Below are 23,106 nucleotides of genomic sequence, written 5' to 3'. Positions count from 1 at the left end.
ATTACAAAAAATTGAATGTAACTAGTGGAGAAAATTCATTCCTAAGCTTCTGGAAGAAAGGAAAACAATAACTAATTGAAGCAGAATTTCTTAGTAGTGAGGTCAGACTGAATCTACCAGGAAAATGAGAAAAAAAATCTTATTGTTTGATATTTGAATTATTAAAACTCTTTTAATATGACCCATTAAATTAATTCTGAGAAATAGTTCGTTAGAATTTATTGGATACAAGTATTTTAGGTATTCTTAGCATTTTAAAAGGTATTTTAGCATTTCTTTTGGGATATTTGGTAAGACTCCAGAATGCTTCAAACATTTAGAAAATTTTCTATGTTGAGACTAGAATTTTTAAAAAGAAAACATACACCATAAAGCAAATGAAAAAAATTAAGTTTTCTAATTATCTACATGTTCATACATATTTCTTATATGATTCAGATATTAGATGCCAATTGTGTGTATTTTTACTCCTGGATTCCTGGGAGAAATATGAAAAGGGAAAAATTATTATAGGGAGACAAAAATGAGTTGACAGAAAATTGAAATTCACCCATATATACACACACAAAATCTATGGTTCCCATATATCTCAACACTTATATTTCACTCTTAGAACTGTCTTCCCTTTACTCCTCGTTAGGAAGGGGTAGTAAATGTTCAAATTCTGAATCTAATCTTCAGTATCATCTATTTATAACCTTCACCCAAATCCTAATGATGAAATGATAGCACTGAAAGTTTTTTATTTTAAATTTTTTCTGATAAAGCCATATAATCTTAACTGTTATTCTACTTTTAAATATGTGTTCATCTGTTTAAACCACTGAATTCCTAATTCCTTTCAAAGTGGACCTTTCTAAAAGATTAAATCAGATCATAATAGTTCTAATCTTAACATTGATGAACAAGATTCAGTAGTACCACATGTAACATGTTACATTCTAGAGGAAGGATTAGTTTGAGTCTTTTAATCTGCAGATTTATTTTCTTGGGCCACCACAAAATGCTTTATAAACAGCAGCTTGCAAACAATGTTGGTACAGGTTCTAATGAGAGAAAAACAAAATGGCTTCCTGGGAACGGAACGTAAGTTGTGGCTTGACTCGTATCAGGGGCCAAAGCAAATATGAGCCCACAAAATGAAGAGGGCTGTGTCTGACTTTGAATTGTTGTTATAGTCATTGAAAAATAACTCATTGTTCACCAAGCAAGACGTAAACTATTCGAATTGACTGGATGTGTTACTTATTGGAACTAAGCGAAGAGCTTAAAATTCAAGCTATTTCCATGTGCAAAGGATTGACTGTACTATTCATTTTCTGAGATAAACATCCTTAAAATTGTTGGCAATTTGCAAAATGTGAAGGGTGGACTTTTGGACTTTGGAATACATAACTGTGGTTTTGAATTCTCTTTCTGTTGTTTAGGTATATACCCTTAGACAGATTTTTAAATCCTTCTTGAGTCCTAAATTCCTTATCTTTGAAATCACTAATTAGCCTTCTGAGCATTGTGAAGTTTCAGTGAAATGATATAAATAAAACCTCTAGTAGACTACATGGGAAGGAGCAAAAGGAGAGCCAAAAAAGAGCCAGAGAAAGTGGAAGAAACCAGGAGATTGTAATGCCGTTTTATATGCTCTCACTGAATCCTATGCATGAACCCATTCTGAAACTTATCTACTGTGCGTGATTTTTGGCTTATTTCTCTATGTCAACAAACAATGAGCTTCTTAAAGGAAGTCACTGTCTTTTTTTTTTTTCCCCCTTCCCCAGAATCTGGCTGACTCATAATTAGTCTTAATTAAATGTTTGCTTGTTAACTGAATAATAGAATGGTCTCCCAGACACTGTGACTTGAGATTTTGCACTAGAGTTAGTTAAGTCTTGGGACAACTAAGATTCATAGATAAAGCACTAGCTACTGATCTCAAATGCTCTTTTAGCAACCCTAGATTAATGTGGGAATTCTTTTTTTAAACTACAGATTTCAAGAAGTAGGGATCTATGAATTTGTAGTTTTAACAATCTCCAGGTTATTCTGATATGCAGTCAGATTTCCTCTTGGCATTCTGAAGCTTTTAGCATTCTTATTCATGATTCAACAAAAATTTAGTATCAGAGTGCCCAAGATGGACTAGCTAGGAATCAGCAAGTAGATAGAAAATAGTGCAGGCCATTATGGAAGAGGATTCTAAGAAATCTAGGAAGGCATGTATGTGATGATAATCTTGGATGATGCTTGTCAAACTTATCTGATTATTTGAATCAGGACAGGAAATCAGAACAGAAATTGGAAAACAGTCTGGCAGGGTTGGAATCCTACCTCCACTTGGCAAGTAACTTGATCTTTCTTATCTCAGTTTCCTCATTTGTAAAATAAAGATAATCATACTTCTACTTTATAAGGTTCTGGAAAGACTAAATGAGATAACCTATGCAAAGCAAAGTTCTTGGTATAAGTATGTTGTCAATTCATACCTATATAATCATCATCATCATTATCATTATCTTTCCAGGACCAAACAAATCCTATTTTCTTTATGAATTCTTACCTGACATTTCCAGTTCATAAATATTTACCTCTCTTTAAAATGGTATATAAATTAGAAAACAGTTTTGGAATTTAGTTCTATACTCCCTTGTATAGTGACATTTTTTCAGTAATGATTTTCTTGTCTTATTCCTAGAACTTTATCTTCTGAAGAAAACATGCTTACTGATAGTCTATAGCAAGTACATCTATGTTGGGCTGAAGGTAAAGTGGGTTTCAAGAGCCCATGTTAGATGAACAATTCTTTTCTACAAAACAATGTCAGTTATAGCCAACTCCCATATTATAGAACATCAACAACAACAAAAATGGGGGTAATTCTTACCACTTTGTAGCATGTGCTTCTAAAATTAATTCCAACCACTGAAACATATCAAGAGAAAATGCTTTGGTTTAAAAAAAACAAAACAAAACAGCATACACATGTTTTTGTGGTTGGAATTCTAAACACTGGTTACATTTCTACATTTTCAAAAGAACTCTGTATGGCAACTTTGGATTGTGCAAGTATGAGACAAGCTAGAATTCAATCTGCTCAGCCCCTTTTAACTCCAAACTTGCTGGCCCCCCAACACAGCTGAAGAAAAATTATTTTTCTTTGTGAATCATTTTGTATCAAAGTGAGTCTAAAATAGATAGACTTACTATTAATCATTAACTTTGAAACAAGTTGAGGTTTCCCTAATTTATGTATACAGGGGCGTGCACACTTGACAAATATAGATATTTTAACAAAAAGTAATTTTAATTCCATGAGTTAATTCCATTTACTTTACTTTGTTTAGAATAGAATAGAGGAATTAGGGAATTGCTTAATTATGTCTTTTAAAAATTTGTTTTGTGCTTGGTCAGAAAATTTTGAAAACTGATGAAATGATTAAAAATTCTGATTATAAAAGTATGTTATTTGCAAAAACAAAACAAAAAAAGAGGAAAATGAAAGGAAAAAAGGAAAAATTTCACCCATATTCAGTTTACAAAGAAAACAAAGGTAAATTTTTGAATATTTTCTTTTTTTAAAAAAAATATTTTGTTTATTTATTTATGTGAGAGAGAGAGAGAGAGAGTGCAAGCCCAAGTGGGGGGAGGGGCAGAGGGAGAGGCCGAAGGAGAAGCACAACTCCTTGCTGAGCACAGAGCCCAAGGAGAGACTGGATCCCAGGACCCGGAGATCATGACATAAGCCAAAGTCGGACACTTAACTGACTGAGCCACCTGGGTGCCCCTTAAATATTTTCTATCAGGATTTCCCCATGCCTCCTTCCCACCCCCCCACCATATTTCTACACACACCCCCACATGTACGCTTATGCGTGCACACACCACACACACATAAACGTTTCACCAATTATGATCATATAATGTCTCATTCCTGCTTTTTCGTTTGACATCATTGCCATTCTATGCCAGGATAGATTAAGGGCAATAATAAATATTGCTGAAATTCTGTGTAATGTTTAAACATGCATTCAGAATGAAATTGGATTTTAAGAGACATGTGAGCTGTGGGGAGTTCTCTTCATATCTATATTTAACCTATAGTCATACTTTATCTGGATCCTTTTAATAATTTTTAGATTAAATGATTTTTAGGCTTAGTGTTTTTGCCTTAATCAAAATTTTAATTTTCAAATGCATCAATGAAGATTAGCAAAACATGAATTGGTCAATGCCATGACTCTGATTCCTTACATTTTTTCATAGTTCTTTCCATAAGTATCATAATACAGTATTTACTAAACATTGGCACTAAAATAATAGTGTATGGAATAAAACCAAAATCATTTTAGTTTCCAAAACTCATCTGCTTTTGAAAATTTAAAAATTTTCTATTGCCCCTAGTGGAAGTTATCTATTCTATTTTACTAGTCCTTAGAAATAATATATATGTATTTATATTTTTACTTCTCTGCCTTTGAGCAATATGTGTTGTTACTAATTAACATAAACTCACTTGTATATTATGCTGTTTTTTGAAGTGAGAGTGTGGCTATACTGATTTGCTAAAATTGAAATACTCCCCTTTATTGTTCCTGCAACTGACAATAACTATCTAGTGAGGCTCTGCAGTGTTATATATGCCAGATAACGTCATAGATTCTAAGTTATTTTTTAAATTAACATACTCCTTTTTAGCAATGGCACCACGTTGCCTAAGATAAACATGTCCATGGTGGTTTTGAAACCAAAAGCTGAGTCCATTTCCCTATCAACAGAACTCAGTGTAAAGAATGAAATGGAAAGTGCCTTTATGAAAGCCTCCATTCCTCTCTGCTCGAGGGACTCATCCCACAAGCCAGTGCTTTTCTCTCCTGCTCTGGCAGAAATCTTCTACTAGATCTTCCTTAGAATTTATTTAACAGCTGTGAGGTGCCAATGATGCTGACAAGAACAAGAATTGTGATTAGCTTTTGTTGGAAGGGATCATGTCCAAATAGCTTTTCATTGGTAAAGTGAAGAATATGCTTGTTATTTTTGGAAGGCTGACTAACTCACAAATAATTGGCTTTCACTTGGCAAATTTTAGCTAAACTATATAAAAACTAAACAAGTAGATGATATTTAAGGCAAAGCAAGCTACCTGGATTTTTAATGAAGTGATTACTGCTACGAAAATATATGCTTTAGTGGAGGCAAGATGGCGGAGGAGTAGGAGACCTGGATTTCGTCTGGTCCCAGGATCCCCCAGGATAGGGATCAAACCATTCTGAACACCTACGAACTCAACAGGAGATCGAAGAAAAGAATAGCAGCAACTCTCTGAACAGAAAAGCAACCACTTTCTGAAAGGTAGGACGTGCGGAGAAGTGAATCCGAGGCGATATTCGGGAGGATAGATGGTGGGGGGAGGGGGCCTCCGTAGGCCGCTTCAGGCAAGTGATAGAGCCGCAGAGCACAACATCGGAACTTTTAGAAGTCAGCTCCACTGAGGGACATTGCTCCAGTGGCTAAGTGGGGGGTGGAACCCTCGTGGGACAGTGTGGTCTCAGGACCCTCAGGGTCACAGAAAGACCGGGGGTGCCTGAGTGTGGCAGAGCTCCCAGGTATCCTAGTGGGGAAGCCGGCTGCAGAGACGGAGCCGAGGAGTGGGTTCCCAGCTCGGGGTGGCCATAAACCATGATCCACGGCACAGTCAGGCCACTGCTCCTCCAGCAGGGACCCAACAAGCGGCAGATCTGGGGAGACTCCCCTTCCTGCCCCGGGAGGAGCAGAGTGGGAGCGCACTGCAGGGATCTGCTGGGTTTGGAGACTCCACATGGGGTCGGGTGCCAGAGATAAAAATGCTCGGTTACAGGCCGGGTGAGCATGGAGTGTGGCCGGAGACCGGGGAGACGGGAGTGACTGACTGCTTTTCTCTGGGGGCGCACTGAGGAGTGGGGCCCCAAGTTCTCGGCTCCTCCAGGGCGGAGATTGGGAGGCCGCCATTTCACTCTCGTCCTCCAAAGCTGCACCAAAAGCTTTCAGGGAACAAAAGCTCCCGAGAGCAACCCGAGCAGATTACTTAGCCCTGACCCGGGAAGGGCGGGGCAATTCGGCAAAGACATTTGGGAACCACGGCAACAGGCCCCTCCCCCAGAAGATCAGCAAGAACAGGCAGCCAAGACCAAGTTTACCAATCAATGAGAACGGCAGAACTCCAGCGCTAGGGGAATACTGCACATAGAATTCATGGTTTTTTCCCCATGATTCTTTAGTTTTTCAAAGTTAATTTTTTTTAACTGTCTTTTATTTTTTTTTTGAGTTTTTCTTTTTCCCTTTTTCAACCACCATCTTACCAATCCCTTTTTAAAAAAATCTTTTTTATTTTTCATTTTTAGAGTCATATTCTATCCTTCATAGTAGTTACCCTTATTTTTGGTATATATATATATATAAGGTGTTCTCTCTAAAATTTTGGGATACAGTTTCTTCTAACAGATCAAAATATACCCTAAATCTCTACTGTATGGCTTTGTTCTAGTCTCCTGGCCAATCACATTCTCTCCCTTTTTTTTTCTTTTAAATCCTCTTCTTTCTTTTTTCAACCAACTTCTTATCTTATCAATTCCTTTTATAAAATCTTTTATAATTTTCATCTTTACAGTCATATTCCATCCCTTCATCGTATTAACCCTTATTTTTGTACATATATAAGTTTTTCTTTCTTTAAAATTTTGGGAGGCACTTTCTTCTAACAGACCAAAATACACCCAAAATCTAGTGTGTAGCACTGATTTATGCACCAGCCTGATCGTATTTGATCATATTCTGTTTTTTTGTTTTGTTTTGTTTTGTTTTTGTTTGTTTGTTTTTATTTTTTTCTTTTCCTTTTCCTTTTTTCCTTTTTCTTTCTTTCCCTTTCTTTTCCCCCAGTTTCAGGTCTTTTCTGATTTGTTTAGTGTATATTTTCTGGGGACGTTGTTACCCTGTTAGCATTTTGTTCTCTCATTCATCTATTCCCCTGTGGACAAAATGACAAGACAGAAAAATCACCTCAACAAAAAGAACAAGAGGCAGTACTGACTGCCAGGGACCTAATCAATATGGACATTAGTAAGATGTTGGAACTAGAGTTAAGAATGATGATTTTAAAGATACTAGCTGGGCTTGAAAAAGGCATGGAAGTTATTAGAGAACCCCTTTCTGGAGAAATAAAAGAACTAAAATCTAACCAAGTTGAAATCAAACAGGCTATTAATGAGGTGCAATAAAAAATGGAGGCTCTAACTGCTTCGGTAATGAGGCAGAGGAGAAAATCAGTGATATAGAAGACCAAATGATGGAAAATAAAGAAGCTGAGAAAAAGAGAGATAAACAACTACTGGATCACGAGGGCAGAATTCGAGAGATAAGTGATACCATAAGATGAAACAACATTGGAATAATTGGGATCCCAGAAGAAGAAGAAAGAGAGAGAGGGGCAGAAGGTATATTGGAGCAAATTATAGCAGAGAACTTCCCTAATTTGGGGAAGGAAACAGGCATCAAAATCCAGGAGGCACAGAGAACCCCTCTCAAAATCAATAAAAATAGGTCAACATCCCGACATCTAATAGTAAAACTTATGAGTCTCAGAGACAAAGAGAAAACCCTGAAAGCAGTTCAGGAGAAGAGATCTATAACCTACAATGGTAGAAACATTAGATTGGCAACAGACCTATCCACAGAGACCTGGCAGGCCAGAAAGGACTGGCAGGATATATTCAGGGCACTAAATGAGAAAAATATGCAGCCAAGAATACTATATCCAGCTAGGCTGTCATTGAAAATTGAAGGAGAGATAAAAAGCTTCCAGGACAAACAAAAACTAAAGGAATTTGCAAACACGAAACCAGCCCTACAAGAAATATTGAAAGGGGTCCTCTAAGCAAAGAGAGAGCCTAAAAGCAACATAGACCAGAAAGGAACACAGACAATATACAGTAACAGTCACCTCACAGGCTATACAATGGCACTAAATTCATATCTTTCAATAGTTACCCTGAATGTAAATGGGCTAAGTGCCCCAATCAAAAGACACAGGGTATCAGATTGGATAAAAAAAACAAGACCCATTAATATGCTGTCTGCAAGAGACTCATTTTAGACCCAAAGACAGCCCCAGATTGAAAGTGAGGGGGTGGAAAACCATTTACCATGCTAATGGACACCAAAAGAAAGCTGGGGTGGCAATCCTTATATCAGACAAATTAGATTTTAAACCAAAGACTGTAATAAGAGATGAGGAAGGACACTATATCCTACTTAAAGGGTCTATCCAACAAGAAGATCTAACAATTGTAAATATCTATGCCCCTAACATGGGAGCAGCCACTTATATAAGCCAATTAATAACAAAAGCAAATAAACACACTGACAACAATACAGTAATAGTGGGGGACTTTAACACCCCCCTCACTGAAATGGACAGATCATCTAAGCAAAAGATCAACAAGGAAATAAAGACTTAAATGACACATTGAATCAAATGGACTTCACAGATCTATTCAGAACATATTGTCCCAAAGCAACAGAATACACATTCTTCTCTAGTGCCCATGGAACATTCTCCAGAATAGATCACATCCTAGGTCACAAATCAGGTCTCAACTGCTACCAAAAGATTGGGTTCATTCTCTGCCTATTTTCAGACCACAATGCTTTGAAACTAGAACTCAATCACAAGAGAAAAGTCGGAAAGAACTCAAATACATGGAGGCTAAAGAGCATCCTACTAAAGAATGAATGGGTCAACCAGGAAATTAAAGAGGAATTTAAAAAATTCATGGAAACCAATGAAAATGAAAACACAACTGTTCAAAATCTTTGGGATGCAGCAAAGGCAGTCCTAAGAGGAAAGTATATAGCAATACAAGCCTTTCTCAAGAAACAAGAAAGGTCTCAAATACACAACCTAACCCTACACCTAAAGGACCTGGAGAAAGAAGAGCAAATATAGCCTAACCCCAGCAGGAGAAGAGAAATAACAAAGATCAGAGCAGAAATCAATGAAATAGAAACCAAAAGAACAGTAGAACAGATCAACGAAACTAGGAGCTGGTTCTTTGAAAGAATTAACAAGATTGATAAACCCCTGGCAGACTCATCAAAAAGAAAAGAGAAATGACCCAAATAAATAAAATCATGAATGAAAGAGGAGAGATCACAACCAACACCAAAGAAATACAAACAATTATAAGAACATATTATGAGCAACTCTATGCCAGCAAATTAGATAATCTGGAAGAAATGGATGCATTCATAGAGATGTATCCTACTTAAAGGGTCTATCAACTACCAAAACTGAACCAGGAAGAAATAGAAAACCTGAACAGACCTATAACCACTAAGGAAATTGAAGCAGTAATCAACAATCTCCCAACAAACAAAAGCCCAGGGCCAGATGGCTTCCCAGGGGATTTCTACCAAACATTTCAAGAAGAATTAATACCTATTCTGAAACTGTTCCAAAAAATAGAAATGGAAGGAAAACTTCCAAACTCGTTTTATGAGGCCACCATTACCTTGATCCCAAAACCAGACAAAGACCCCATCAAAAAGAATTACAGACCAATATCCTTGATGAACATGGTTGCAAAAATTCTCACCAAAATACTAGCCAATAAGATACAACAGTACATTAAAAGGATTATTCACCACGACCAAGTGGGATTTATCCCTGGGCTGCAAGGTTGGTTCAACATCTGCAAATCAATCAATATGATACAATACATTAATAAAAGAAAGAACAAGAACCATATGATCCTCTCAATAGATGCAGAAAAAGCATTTGACAAAGTACAGCATCCTTTCTTGATCAAAACTCATCAGAGTATAGGGATAGAGGGTACGTACCTCAATATCATAAAAGCCATCTATGAAAAACCTACAGTGAATATCATTCTCAATGGGGAAAAACTGAGAGCTTTCCCCCTAAGGTCAGGAACGCGGCAGGGATGTCCACTATCACCACTGCTATTCAACATAGTATTAGAAGTCCTAGCCACAGCAATCAGACAACAAAAAGAAATCAAAGGCATCCAAATCAGCAAAGAAGTAGTCAAACTCTCACTGTTTGCAGATCATATGATACTTTATGTGGAAAACCCAAAAGACTCCACCCCAAAACTGCTAGAAGTCATACAGGAATTCAGTAAAGTGGCAGGATATAAAATCAATGCAGAAATCAGTGGCATTCCTATACACCAACAACAAGACAGAAGAAAGAGAAATTAAGGAGTCGATGCCATTTACAATCGCACCCAAAACTGTAAGATACCTAGGAATAAATCTAACCAAAGAGACAAAGAATCTATCCTCAGAAAACTGTAAAATACTCATGAAAGAAATTGAGGAAGACACAAAGAAATGGAAAAATGTTCCATGCTCATGGATTGGAAGAACAAATATTGTGAAGATGTCAATGCTACCTAGAGCAATCTACACATTCAATGCAATCCCTATCAAAATACCATCAACTTTTTTCAAAGAAATGGAACAAATAATCCTAAAATTTGTATGGAACCAGAAAAGACCCCGAATAGCCAGAGGAATGTTGAAAAAGAAAAGCAAAGCTGGTGGCATCACAATTCCGGACTTCCAGCTCTAATACAAAGCTGTCATCATCAAGACAGGATGGTACTGGCACAAAAACAGACACATAGATCAATGGAACAGAATCCAGAGCCCAGAAATGGACCCTCAACTTCATGGTCAACTAATCTTCGACAAAGCAGGAAAGAATGTCCAATGGAAAAAAGACAGTCTCTTCATCAAATTGTGGTGGGAAAATTGGACAGCCACATGCAGAAGAATGAAACTGGACCATTTCCTTACACCACACACAAAAATAGACTCCAAATGGTTGAAAGACCTCAATGTGAGACAGGAGTCCATCAAAATCCTAAAGGAGAACACAGGCAGCAACCTCTTCGACCTCAGCCGTAGCAACTTCTTCCTAGAAACATCGCCAAAGGCAAGGAAGCAAGGGCAAAAATGAACTATTGGGACTTCATCAAGATAAAAAGCTTTTGCACAGCAAAAGAAACAGTCAACAAAACCAAAAGACAACCAATCAGAATGGGAGAAGATATTTGCAAATGACATATCAGATAAAGGGCTAGTATCCAAAATCTATAAAGAACTTCTTAAACTCAACACCCGAAGAACAAATGATCCAATCAAGAAATGGGCAGAAGACATGAACAGACATTTTTCCAAAGAAGACATCCAAATGGCCAACAGACACATGAAAAAGTGCTCAACATTGCTCGGCATCAGGGAAATCCAAATCAAAACCTCAATGAGATACCACCTCAACCAGTCAGAATGGCTAAAATTAACAAGTCAGGAAACGACAGATGTTGGCGAGGATGCGGAGAAAGGGGAACCCTCCTACACTGTTGGTTGGAATGCAAGCTGGTGCAGCCACTCTGGAAAACAGTATGGAAGTTCCTCAAAAAGATGAAAATAGAGCTACCCTAGGACCCAGCAATTGCACTACTGGGTATTTACCCCAAAGATACAAATGTAGGGATCTGAAGGGGTACGTGCACCCTGATGTTTATAGCAGCAATGTCCACAATAGCCAAACTGTGGAAAGAGCCAAGATGTCCATCGACAGATGAATGGATAAAGAAGATGTGGTATATATATACAATGGAATATTATGCAGCCATCAAAAAGAATGAAATCTTGCCATTTGCAACGACGTGGATGGAACTGGAGGGTATTATGCTGAGCGAAATAAGTCAATCAGAGAAAGACATGTATCATATGACCTCACTGATATGAGGAATTCTTAATCTCAGGAAACAAACTGAGGGTTGCTGGAGTGGTGGGGGGTGGGAGGGATGGGGTGGCTGGGTGATAGACATTGGGGAGGGTATGTGCTATGGTGAATGCTGTGAATTGTGCAAAACTGTTGAATCACAGATCTGTACCTCTGAAACAAATAATACATTATATGTTAAAAAAAAAAAGAAGATGATAGCAGGAGGGGAGGAATGAAGGGGGGGAATCTGAGGGGGAGACAAACCATGAGAAACTATGGACTCTGAAAAACACACTGGGGGTTCTAGAGGGGAGGGGAGTGGGGGGATGGGTTAGCCCGGTGATGGGTATTAAGGAGGGCACGTTCTGCATGGAGCACTGGGTGTTATACGCAAACAATGAATCATGGAACACTACATCAAAAACTAATGATGTAATGTATGGTGATTAACATAACATAATAATAAAAAAAAGAAAAAAAAAGAAAATATATGCTTTTATTTGTTGTCAGTTAAGGATAGCAGTAACTAAGTAATTTGTAAGTAAATTAATCAAATAATAACTAAATAAATTATAAAAAATAAATTAACAAAAAGCAAATTTAAAATTATAATAAATAAACAAAAAGTAATTAAAATTCTGCAATTAAAATTAGTAATCACCATTTAAAAGCAAACTTTTCTGAAGGGTTTTATATAAATTACTTTGATAGATGTGAAATATACCAGGCAGGCAAAAGAAAATTGAATATGAAATGTCTGATTTGAAGTTAGTTTTTTATTTGTACTTTTTCTTTTAACCTCTTAGGAGCTTAAAAATTGAGTTATGTATAAAGCAATTGACTTTCAATAGTTGCTTATTTCTCTTTTAAAATTGTGGTATTAATAGAAACTCATAAGCCTGGTACTTTATTAAAAGTGGGGATCATTGAGTAGATCTGTGTGTGATTCTGATAAATGGAAGACACCTGCTTCAGAGTACTCTCTCTATACATTGGGGTTTTTTTGTTTTGTTTTGTTTTGAGAGGGACAGACAGAGAGAGAGAGTTGGGTGGGGAGGGGCAGAGGGAAAGAGAATCTTAAGCAGGCTCCATGCCCAGCACGGAGCCTAACATGGGGCTTGATCTCACAACCCAGAGATCATGACCTGAGCTGAAATCAAGAGTCAGACACCTAACCGACTGAGCCACCCAGGTGCCCCAATATGTTTTTAATGAGAGGAAAACATACTGTAGAAATTTCTTTAAAATAAAATTATAAAAAATAAGGGAAAACTAGTTTGGGAGAAATAAAATGTGTTACATCAACTGGTGGCACCATTTTGTTGGTAGAACACATAAAATGAGGTTTGAAGTAACCTACATTAATAAACACACACGTGGGAACTTCTTGTATTCCATTTGGAAATGATTAAAAAATGGTTCAGATCAGTTTTATGCTTATCAAAAGGATACTTTTATTGATTTCTAACATTTTTTACTTAATTCAAAACAAGCATCATATTAGTCTCTTTATCTGTCTTATCCAGAACATCTCATTTGTCCAAAATTTTCACAAACACCAAAGACTACTCTTGTTTTCCATTAATCAAAATTATGATAGCTCTTTTCAGAAAATATTTGGTTCTATTCACCCAGCTTTCATTGCATTAATTGCATGAATTCAGCTAAGATTTGGTTTATGTACAACAGAACAAAAATTGTAACTGGTGATTTTTAATCAAAATTATGACCAAATAGAGTATGCCGAATCAAATCTAGAATTCAAACTCACAAAAAGGGAGAAAAGTTATCTTAAAGGACAAGCTAACTAGTAAATATTTGTAACAAGGATACCTTTCTGACATTATATGTGTGCATCTGTATGAGCAGAAATAAATGAATAATTGATTCTTGGGAAAGAATATGTCTTGAAGTGGGCCATGCACTTGAAGCCAAACAGACACCATTTACTGAAAGGAAGTAGGTTTTGTTTAACTGGGAGTTATTATAATGCTGTCAAACAGATTATTGTTCATCAAGCAAGACATGAATGATTTTAATTGACTGAGGATGTTATTTACTTGACATGGACATAGAGCTCAAATGAAAGGTTATGTATTCGTTGATTTTTTTTACACTAAGGCCTTGCTGTGGTGTTCATGCTTTGTGTGGTGTCCCTTACACAGTAACTGCTGCAGAAAGGCTTTCTGAGTAGTTCATGAAATGAATGTCTTTGGGGACACACTGAAAAGTGTTATGAAATGGTTTAATTCCTTCACATTTTAAAGAGCACTTTTTCGAAGAGAACTGATTTGAACTTCAGTTCTGCCATGGCTTAACTTCTGTCATTGGCTGACTTATTCAACCTTAATGAGCATCTCATTTCTAAAATGGAATTAGTGATACTACTTCATAAGAATATTGTTAAGATTAAGTGAGGACACATTCATGAAAACATAAAATAACATTTCAGGGCAATGTGACTCAAGGGAAAGTACACGGAGTCTTATGATTAGATAAACCTACATTTATACTCACCTAGTGAGAAATTGGATTATTGTTGGTTCCAACTTTTTACTTCCAGTGTTGTATCATTATATATCCATGTCTTTTGCCATGTAACTTGGCAGTGTTTCCTGCTATGTGAATAAATTTCCTTGCCTGTTGATGTGGGGTTTGGCCATAGGAATTTGCTTTGACCAGTGGAGTGTTAGTGGAAGTGTCAAGTGAGAACTTTAGAGTTGTTTGTTACCTGGCACTATATTAGCACTAGTTGAGTACTCTATGGCCCTATTCAATTACTTGGAGTGCAGAATTTACTTTTTTCCAAAGCTGTTCGGATGGTTTTACATTTAATCTCTCCACATGTCGATAGTGTCTATAATACTTTACACTTATGGAAATCTATGGACTAAGAAGCAAAACACCTCTTAACATTAGGCTAGGCACCCTAGCATAATTGTCTTTATGTGTGCTTACCATATAGCGTGGTATATTTCACTATATTTGTTTATAAGTATGGAATACAAATTGATTTTATACATAGTTCATCTCTGATAGTATTTATTAAATTACCTATGACAGACATAATTGGGCTCTGAAGTCACACCTGCTGACATAAGAAAAGAAAAGACTGTCACATATTCTGGGCACTGAAAGTCCTCTAGGTCTCCTTTCATTGGTAGATATTCAGTGTATTGGTTTGGTTGTGTTGCTGAAACATGGGGATAGGGATGAGAGGGTGGGCTCTCCATCAACTGCAATGCTTGCATGCATACCCCTAAGTTGACAACGTCAGCTTTTTCTGTGTAATAAAGGGCTGAAATAAGCTACTATAAAAAAGACCCCAAAATAGAAGATTTAAGAATATAGATGCTTATTTCTCTCTCATGTAATGGTTTTGAAGTGAGTGGTCTTGGAAGGAAGAACAACTGTAATCCTCATGGTCACTGTGACAATCAAGTACTTTCTGAGATATACTCTGCCCTCAAATAGGGCACTGTCGTCATACCTATGGTTAAAACTAAATAACTGGCATGCTCAGGTTTCAGCCAGTGGAAGAGAGAAGAGAAGGCAGAAGCATCTCTATGGACTTAAGGCTCTAGCCAGGAAGTGACACATACCACTTCTGTTCACATATCCCTATTGAGAACTTGGCCACATCTGCCTACAGGGGGGCTGGGACATGTAGTCTCCAGCTAGGTAACCAAGTTTTCAGCTTCAACTCTATTACTATGAAGCTCTACAACAGCTACAATGTATTGGAAGAAAAAGGGTCTCTTTCAACTTCTCCACCTAAATAGAATCTCCTTTTACTCTTAGGCCACTGCAACTTCTATATTGCTTTTAATCTCTAATGTAATCTTTTGGGATCATATGTACAGAGCTCCTACTTCAATTCTCTACTCTAGCCATGTGACTTTGAACAAGTTACTCTGGAGTCCCAGTTGCCTTATCTTTTAAATGAGCATTAAAATACTTACCTTGTAAAATAAAATGTCTGTAGAAGTACTTGGAACTGTGGCTGACACATGCTGAGCATCTAGTAAATGTGTCCTATTGTAGTTGTAGTCGTTGTATAAGCTTTGTGCATTGTAGTGGCGAGGGACACTCACTGATGAGAAGGGACTGCCAATGCTGTTGCTGTTGGAGTCAACCTGAGATCTGGATTCCCAGAGGAATGAGATCCTAAGAAGGACCCTCACTTTCCTGTACTTCCACCTTGTTCCTCACACAATTCTCCAGCACTCTGGGCACATTTGCTGTATAACATACTGGATTTGGGCAGGATGAGCCTTTCTGGACCTTCATGTGTCCTTGGAGCCTGATTTCTGCAGTTTTACTCCTTCCTGCTCTCCAACAACTCCTGCTCAGAGGTATTAAACATGCTCAGTGCAAGCCATATATATGATTCTCTGCAGGTGTCAGTTGGGCCTGCTTGTGTCAGGAAGGGATCTCAGGTTGGCTTGGTCAGCCCCTGACCACCTCCTAGAGGTCTGCAGTCAGAGACATCCCAAAGCAGGCCTGTGCAGGCAACTTTACAATGGGCCTGGGCAAGGCCTCACAAACCCAATTTGGCTCCCAATGGGCTCCTTTCTTGGCTGTTCTCTAATGAGGTGGGGTGGGTTTCACCTCAGTTGCTTAGGGGACTGCATAGAAGCATTACCACTCCCTTCACTCCAACAAACTCACTAGAACTGCACTGTCCAATATACTAGCCACTGGCCACATGTGCTACTGAGCTTTTCAAATGTGGCTAGTTTATCTCCCAGTAAAGCTGAGGACAATTCCAAGTAGGCAGGTGTTATTTTCAGAAACTATAATGTAATTTGCCAATGCAAGATAAATTGTGTAAAGACTCTTGACTACCATATCTGACCATAGGAGCTTTATTATTGTTGACCATATCATAAAGAAGAAACATTTATGGTCAGTGTTACCTGGCACTGTATAAATTATAATTAAATTCTGTAAATTTCAAATGACATCCATTTACATAAGAATGACTCAAACAAGAAAGATGACTTGGGTGACTCAGTAAACCTTAAGGACTACAAATTAGAAATGATGAGATACACCATTTCAATATTAACTGTCAGAACATGCATTTTTAAAATACTCCTGTCATATACTTTTCTGTTTAATCAGAAGTAAAGTTAGTAGTGATGTTATCTAAGCAAGTCTTAGGAGGATTCTAATTAGCTGAGGATATTTTTTCTAGTTAATCCCAATTCTGATTGATAAAATAATTACATTGTCAAATCAGGGGTGGGGGAACTTACATGCATAGGAATCCGGTTCTGAACTGAATTCTCTTAGACATAGGGAGGTGTATACTAGCAGGTTCAGTTCTTAAAGGTTCAACAGTAGGAGTATCATTCTATCAACTTTTAGAAACTTGATTTTTGGTTGTTTATACTAAGCCTGTGTACCTCAGGATACAATCAGAAAAGCAGAACTGCTAGGAGCTATATTCATTCATTCATTCATTCATTCATGTATTTATATTAAAGGCTTTCTTATAGAGGTTTGACCATACAAAATAGCAGAAGCTGATTAACAGGCATTGTGAGGCCACTGTCCTTGTGTCTGATGCTAAAGATTGAAGTTTACATGGAAAAGGGAAGATGGTGTGAAGTGGAGGAGAGCAGAACAAGCTGGCACCCATAAGCATCAGTTCTTACTTCCTTTTACTTTGATGGCAAAGGTTTCCTGCAGAAGCCAGGCCCTTCCCTTCATCCTGGAGCAACACACACACACACACACACACACACGCACACACACACACGTTGGAAAAGCAAGAGGAGAATTCAGGAGAAGGTGGAGCTGTTGTAGACCCTGCCCCTGACTTACACCAACGAGGTGAACCAGAGGATGAGTGACAATTTGTATGACCCACACCGATGTTGCTGCTTTACTTCCACCCTCCAAATCAGAGTGGCTCTGCAGCTCACCATCAATGGAAAGATACAGGGAAGGGAAGCCAGGGAAATGTAGTTCAACCTAGCCAAGTGGAAGCAATACAAAGCCACTATTGTGTCTCTTCATGCGTGTCTTTTGTTTCAATCTGTCCTCCATACACAGTGTTATCAGGTGTGTGTATATATATGTATATATATATAGAGAGAGAGAGAGAGAGAGAAAGAGTGAGTGTGCTATATATAGCTTTTCTTGTCTTTCTCCCTCCTTATTGGGTACATGTTTTGAACCTGTTGGCATTGTCTCCTTGGTGTATATCTCTTTGTTTCTGTCTTTTGGGCCTGTTTTTTTTTTTTGTTTTGTTTTGTTTTTTGTTTTTTCCTTTTCTCTGACTCTCTATCTTTTCTTTCTTGCATCTTTGCCTCTTGGCTTCTTGCCTGTTTGTCTCACTCTGTTATGATCAAGAGACTAAATTGCTTTTACAATTTTTTAGTTAATTTAGTGAATATATTTTACGGTCTCTATTCTTAACATTCAAATACAGGGTGACTTAGATTTATTTCTAGAAAAAAAAAATGAATCAACTTAAAAAAAAGGTGGTCCCTAGATTAATGTTTTCTGTGAGTAAATAGCCCTGGTAGAAACAGTCTGATCAATATTAAAAGTAATCGATGCCAAGCTTTAATGGGTGTCTCAGAGCTCTGACAGCTGCCGTGCATCACCTCTGGCCACTGCAGCATTTGACCGACCACTACTCCATCTGCTTTTTAAAGAGTACGCACCACCTCATTTCACTGTTCTGCATTTTTTGATGTTAGAGAACGCCTCGTGCAGTCAGAAGAGGTAGCTGCCTCCAAAATTAAGGGATTTCTAGAAAGTATTTTTTGAAATATTTTTCTAGAGACGTTTTGAAACCATCATCCATTTGGAACAATTACGAAATTAGCAAACATACAATTGCCCAAGTGGATGTTATTATTTTGTCACACTCCCATGTGGACCAGATGAATGGGACATTTTTCTTCTGTAGCCTAAATGTGTGGGTGTTTGATTTTGGGAGAAGGCTCATTGGAAAGTACCAAATGTTGCTTAGTGTGGTGCTGGGCACACTGACCAAGAGGGGAGATTTGGACTTGCTGGAGAACAGCAGAGAGCAGCAGGGTACCTGGATGGAGAGAAATAAATGTCAGGAGACAGCAAGATGGGAGAGTGCAAACAAATCTTTTGTGCATCTTAGCTTAACAAGGATAGGCCCTCTATGGCTGCATATCTTCAAAAAGTCACATCTGAAACCTGTAATCCATTAGATAGATCTGGGTCTTGCCTATGTGTATAGGTTCAGGCCCTCTCCAGGCAGAAGGGGTAATGGAGAACTCAGTTCAGGACAGAGGATCATTCATGACAGCTGGGCTTCTCTCTCAGGTACACATAAACCACACACACATACCCACTCACAAAACCACCTTGGAAAAGGGCAAGTTATAATTATCATATTGATATCTTTGCTACAGAATTTCAGAATTTACAGAGTGTTTATTATTTCAGAATGCAGAGAATAAGAAGTTAGTTAGTGACCGCAATTAGGAGGAAGTGTGGAGAGAGTAGATAAGAGAGAACAAGGAGATAAACAGGGAAGAAATGCCCAGGGATGGGGAGTACATAGAAAGTAAGAAACAGAGAATGCAGTTAACTGCGGGAACTTGTTACCTTATCACAAATCTAATCAACCGATGACTGATGTTTTCTGTAAATGCGCCTAGGCATCTTGAGAAGAGATGCAGCAGATTGGAGAGTACTGAGATTTCACAGTCTAGACTACAAAATTAATTAAGAACATTTGGGAAAAAATAGTTCAAAGATTTCAGAAGAGGACAGCTATGCAGGCTGCTTTTATTAAGCTTTGCAGGGTTGGGAATACTGACGAAGGCCCATATGTGTTTCAAACAGCTCTTTGGCTGCGGAGAAGCAGAGCTGGACAATTAGTGGGCCACCACCTCAATCAGCGTTCAGGATCTCGGTGGGGGCAGGGAGTCATCAATCTAAGCAGCCTAGGAAGCAGATGCCTGGCCATGTATGCAGAAACAAGAATAGTCCCAACTGACCTCAGTGACACAGCAGTCATATGACGCCGCCTGGACTGCCCTGTGAAGTCTGAGCAGATAGCACTGTGGGTTCCCCCCCCCACCACCAAAACACACACTGCTCCAGAAAGTTGACATCAAAGGTGAGAAAAATAACCACCACCTGCTCTCTCAAAGCATTAACATCACTTAGTTTGTCTGGAATCATTCTTGCGTAGATTAAATGCCTTTCCCCGCCTAGTGGTAGTTATATCAAACTTAGGATGATTTCGATCTTAGTAAGGAAGTTGTTTTCTCTTCTCTAAGGTTTTCATATTCATTGCTATTCCCTTCAGTGCCTCTTTCCAGGCATCCTTGACAAGTAGTATTGGAATATTGGAATATTCAGAACAATGGACTTCATGAGATTCTTCTCAGATCTGCTGTGATCTTCTCTGTCTGTGGGTGTCCCTGATGCAAGAGAGAAGAAAATAAATAAAAGCACATGCCTTCAGTTCTCACCGTGCCTGTCATGGCTTCCTCGTCTTTAGCACGAGGTGATCAAGCTGCATTGTGTCCAGGTCTACTTGAGTCTTGACAACGTGACAGAAACAAATTTGATGCCTTTTTTAAGAACTCAGAGACTTTTTGTAACAAGCACGTTTCTTTTCTTTAAAATTACTAGCAGATCGGTTCAACATTTTGGAGGCCTCCAAAACATGAAGATAAACCTTTATTCAAATATGAAGAATTTTGAAGAGCTTTGGATGTGTCTCTTACAACTCAGTAATTCCATTAGAGAAACAGGTACAAGTGCACAGCTTGTCAATAAGAATAAGTGGATGGATGTTGGGAGGGCATGGAAAAGGTGGGACTGTGCCGAAGTTGTAACACAAAGATGAGCTAGCAAAATTGTAGCTTCTCTGTCATGGCTGGGAAGTGCCTGGGTCCAGGGGGTGTGGTAGAAAATCAGGATGTTGCCCATTGATTGTCCCTGCAGGAATGTATAAAAGTCAGGTCATATGAAGCCTGGGGATCTGAAGACCCAGTCCAGGAGGCAAACTGCCTTTTACGCTGGTGAACTAAGGCCAGAAAGTTGGTAGAGCCAACAGGGTGGAGATGGTGTCACAATCATATCTTCCTCAGTTAGAGTCCCAGAAAGGAGCTCTTACTGGAATTCAAACTTATACTAAATTGCTTAGGACAGACACCTAGGAGGTTTAAAATGAGTTTCACTATACAGTATGGAGGTTTCTCAAAAAGTTAAATATACTTACCTACCCTATGGCCCAGCAATTGCACTACTAGGTATTTACCCCAAAGGACACAAACATAGTGATTCAAAGGGACACATGCACCCCAATGTTTATAGCAGCAATGTCTACAATAACCCCAATATGGAAAGAGCCCAGATGAATTGATAAAGAAGAGTGGTGTGGATATAGATATATAGATATAGTTATAGATATACACAAAGGACTATTACTCAGCCATCAAAAAGAATGAAATCATGCCATTTGCAATGATGTGGATGGAACTAGAAGGTATTATGCTAAATGAAATAAGTCAGTCAAAGACAAAGTACCGTATGATTTCACTCATATATGGAATTTAAGAAATAAAACAGATGAACATAGGGGAGGGAAGGAAAAATAAAATAAGATGAAAATTGAGAGGGAAGCAAACTATAAGAGACTCTTTTTTTTTTTTTTTTAAAGATTTATTTATTTATTTGAGAGAGCGAGAATGAGAGAGAGAGAGAGTACATGAGAGGAGGGAGGGTTAGAGGGAGAAGCAGGCTCCTCGCCGAGCAGGGAGCCCGATGCGGGACTCGATCCAGGGACTCCAGGATCATGACCTGAGCCGAAGGCAGCCGCTTAACCAACTGAGCCACCCAGGCGCCCCAAACTATAAGAGACTCTTAACTATAGGGAACAAACAGGGTTGCTGGAGGGGAGGTGGGTAGGGGGAAGGGATCATTGGGTGAGGGGCATTAAGGAGGGCACTTGATGTAATGAGCACTGGGTGTTATGAATCACTAAATTCTACCCCTGAAACTAATAAAAAATGAGTTTTGCTATATAGGAAGAGGATATGAATTCCTTTGGGATCATACATTATATTGTGTCTTCATAAATGTTTGGAACATGTCTCCAGGCAAAATTCTTTTCATTGAAACCTATGAAGGAGAGAAAAAAAGGGAAGCAGTATTATTTTTCTTTCATCTCTTTATATTCATGATGCTAACAGACAATATATAATTAGCTTTAATCTGGTATGACTGTTTGGGGACTAACCATTATTTCAAGGATAGGCCTTATTTGGATTTGGCTTATGTGTTCAATCTTGTACTGCACAGTTTAGGGAAGAGATACAAAAGTCAACTGAGTAGACATATTATTGACTTACTTTGCCATGTTATCCATGATCATATTTCTGTTGTTTCTTTTTTCTTATAATTATGCTCCTTAGAGAGATTGTGAAAAGTACAGAATATAATTTAAAAATCATGTTACCAGTAGTTTCACACAAGAGGCCATTGCTAGTAACATTTGGAGACATTGCTTTGTAGTTGTTTTCTTTGGCTCTGCAAATCATAGAACATATTATTAACAAATTTTTTATATTTTAAAAGTGGGCATGATCCTTATTTCCCCTTATTAAAGAGGGCTATAATAAGCCAGTACTGATTCTTAGTGATTTTTATTTATTTATTTATTTATTTATTTTTTAAAAATTTTATTTATTTATTTTGACAGAGAGAGACACAACGAGAGAGGGAACACAAGCAGGGGGAGTGGCAGAGGGAGAGGGAGAGGGAGAAGCAGGCTCCCCGCTGAGCAGGGAGCCCAACACGGGGCTCGATCCCAGGACCCTGGGATCATGACCTGAGCCGAAGGCAGACGCTTAACGACTGAGCCACCCAGGTGCCCCTGATTCTTAGTGATTTTTAAAGTGGACCAAACTTGTCTCTGCTGTCTCTAATATTTTTAGCTTTACCCTCCTGACTTTCCTACTCTAAGTGCCTCATATGGTGGTGCTTTTGTCCACCCTTCCCATTACATCACATAAGCTACTGTGCCTCCGTTTGGCCTATTGTTCTTTTGTAGATAACCCCCCCCCCAATCCATACTCCAGCCCCAACCTTCAGTAACATATTCAAATAGGGATTTTTAAAATACCCAGAACCCCTTGACATCAAAACTTGCACATCTGATTCACTAATGACTGAGGTAGATTGAGAGGTCCCCAAATCCTACTATGTTGTATTTAATGTCCTTAGCTGGAACTCCATATGGGATGATTAGAAAATGTTCACAACATTGGTGCTTCAGAGAGGGGCCCCCTCCCTCTTTCCCTTTT

At 38.3% G+C, this 23,106-nt stretch overlaps 1 protein-coding gene and 1 long non-coding RNA gene across 2 annotated transcripts in view; one reads left to right on the top strand and one right to left on the bottom strand.

Moving 5' to 3' along the window:
* LOC118547621 (small ribosomal subunit protein eS4, X isoform-like) overlaps positions 1-23,106 on the top strand; it is a 404,116-nt gene that overhangs the window by 272,119 nt on the left and 108,891 nt on the right. The window lies entirely within an intron of this gene.
* LOC118547624 (uncharacterized) overlaps positions 21,452-23,106 on the bottom strand; it is a 28,359-nt gene continuing 26,704 nt past the window's right edge. Inside the window, exons 2-3 of the long non-coding RNA XR_004923181.2 lie at positions 22,153-22,330; positions 21,452-21,922 (exon numbers count right to left, since the gene is read on the bottom strand). This is a non-coding gene — a long non-coding RNA (uncharacterized LOC118547624). The remainder of the gene's footprint in view (positions 21,923-22,152; positions 22,331-23,106) is intronic.

Source organism: Halichoerus grypus, chromosome 2, assembly GCF_964656455.1.
Source record: "Halichoerus grypus chromosome 2, mHalGry1.hap1.1, whole genome shotgun sequence".
NCBI lineage: Eukaryota > Metazoa > Chordata > Mammalia > Carnivora > Phocidae > Halichoerus > Halichoerus grypus.
The sequence above is the reverse complement of the archived record's forward strand: the minus strand, read 5'-3'. Positions and strand labels throughout refer to the sequence as shown.